This window comes from Anas platyrhynchos, chromosome 14 (genome assembly GCF_047663525.1).
Source record: "Anas platyrhynchos isolate ZD024472 breed Pekin duck chromosome 14, IASCAAS_PekinDuck_T2T, whole genome shotgun sequence".
In the NCBI taxonomy this organism is placed as follows: domain Eukaryota; kingdom Metazoa; phylum Chordata; class Aves; order Anseriformes; family Anatidae; genus Anas; species Anas platyrhynchos.
The window spans coordinates 11,333,030-11,335,654 of NC_092600.1; positions in this window are offsets into that span (position 1 = coordinate 11,333,030).

The window sequence follows — 2,625 nt, forward strand, 5'->3', positions numbered from 1 at the left end:
CCAGATCCAGGCCTGGTAGGAGTGGGAAACTGGCATGGGAAGGAGGAAGAGCAGCATTTGCAAGAGCACAGGCAGGCAAAGCAGCTGTGCAGCAGCCTCAGGAGAACAGCCTCTCCCCTCTAGGGGTCATGGTGACTTCACAGAGAACCTTCCTGGGCCGGGTCTTGGTGTTGAGCCGCCTCCTGGCTCTTAGGTGAGCTTTGTAAAGCTCTTGAATGTGCCCTCCTTGGGGACACCTTCAAAGAGATGTCACTTAGTGGTTTCTCAGCATCTTCAGCTCAGCAAACAGCACAGCAAGGGGCTCAAGCTTTGCTGTACTGCTTTGCTTTGCCTGGTGTTGTGGTGGTGCTGAGCTGCTTCCAGCCATACCCATCTGTGGCTGGTATTCAGCCTGCCCAGGAGGGTGTCCTGCAGAAGGCAGGCTGAGGAGCACAGCCTGTCCTGCAGCTCCGTCTAAACGGGTGCTCTGAAACAAAAGAGGGGCTCAAGCTGCCATCTCAGCCTGACAGACCCAGGGATGCATCCACAGCCAGGACGCATGGCCAGATGATGCAGAAATAAACAGATACACGGCAAAGAGCCAGGGCCGTGCAGTGATGGGGGAAAAGCAAAATGATTTTTCAAAGACAGAGATGAGTTTCAATCGACACACCATCCCTACAAGGAGCTCTGGGCTGAGAAGCAACCTCTCCTGCTTGACCCCTGCGTGATGAGCTCTCAAAGCCCATGGACCTGTTGCCAACATTATTAGGGTCACAAGTCACCCTTTGTGGTGACAGCTGCTCTCACTGGCTAGCAGACAGTGGCTGGAGGAAGGTATTAATTTGCTTTTCCATTGAAGTTTAAAACAGAAAAATCCCATCTTGCATCTATGACCAAGAAAGGAGGCAACAGCACAAGGCAAATAAACAGTTGCTAATGTGCTTTGGAGAGATGTTTATGCTTCGTTCCTGACAAACACGGGCTATCTGCAGTGCAATGCCCCAGGCTGGGACTGGGGATGGGCTGAGAGCTGGGGGAGATGGCCTGGATGGAGCAAGGTCCTGTCACTGCCTGCCTGTGCAAGGGGACAGCCAGCTCCCAGCGTCCAGGGAGAGGTGTCGGGCAAGGGGGTGATGGCTGGATGCTGGGCTCCTGCCTGTCCTGCAGTCCTTCCTGCAGAGCCACAATGGGCAAGGCACTCTCCGTGTCCCCAAGTGGTGAAAACACCAGGGACAGAGAGGGAGTGCTGAGGATGGGTGGGCTGAGGATACACAGCTGAATCCATGCACACAGCCGGACCAGAGAGGTTGCTGGAGCGCGTCCTACTTGCAGCGTTGGCACAACCATATTCTGGGTGCTGGGCAATATTTATCCCCTTGGAGATGAAGTGATAAATGGTGACATCTGCAGCTCTGGTCCGTGTAACCCGAGTCCTATAAAACCCACCCCAAAAAGCTGGGCTGAGATTCCTCCCCAGGCTTTGTTTGTTTGCAGCTTGCGCCTGGCTCCCGCGTGGCTGCACCCAGGGCAGGCTGGGGCTCTCCTGGCCCAGCTCGGGTTTCTCTTGCATGGCCTGGGTGCAAACACATGGAGAAGATCTCTTTGCTGAACTATCAGAGAGCCAGTTGCTGCACAAAGCCATTTCTGAGTGGCAGTACTCCCCACGTTGGTGCTGCTAAGCCCCGGGGTGAATTTAAAGAGAAATGTTCAAAGGACGGTACTTGGATCATTTTGGAACAGCTGATGGCTTGCCAAAGAGAGGCAAAATGCTGGTCCTAACCAGCAGTATTCACCAAACTCTGTGTTTGTCATGGGAGACTCTGGGCCCCAACCTGCCCGAATTCCCCTTCAGCCAGCTGCATTCTTCTCCTCCCAGACTTTGGACACAGAACCTGACAAAACTCACAGTGTGCTTTTTCCATACTCTGCTCCTGCTCACTTGTAAAGCTGTTGTGTTTCAGTGATGAGCAGTGTAATCCTCACCCATAAATTATATTTATAGCATGCTGTTGGATCTTACAGACTGAAAAACACTGGAACAACGTAAGTTATTATTTTTCCCACCAGTTTGGATGGGAAAGGGGGGACTTGAGTCCTTCCCCTTTAGGAAACTCTTCTCCATAATTAGGAAAATGTCACGGTAACTGTTTATGTTAATCAACAGGCCTAGAACTGTGAGCACCATGAGCTTGCCACAGCCAGGCTGATCTTTTTTCCTCCCTCGTTTGATTTAGTGATGAGCAAAGGGCCGAGGGAGGTTTGTGTCATGCAGGAACCGAGTCCTCAGCTCACCTGCTGTTTGTGGAAGAAGGCAAAGACAGACAGAACTGCTTTGATGTCACCGGCTTTGCGAGGCTGGTGCTTTGCCTGTGCCAAAGGTAGAAATCCAGCTGGGCATTGCAGCTGCCTGTCCCTGCAAGATGAAGGTGATCCCAAGAAATGGTGCCTGATGGGATGATGGACAAGGAGACAAGCTCAACTAATTGTGTTTGTTTAAGTTATACATTCAGGAAACCATCTGACCATGGCCACCTCACTTACTTGCATCTTGCCAGGCACCAAGCCGTGTGTGCGTCTCCCTGTGTCTCTGCGGAGCTGGATCCATGTGCTACAACATCTCCATGGCTCCTATTTAAAGCCATC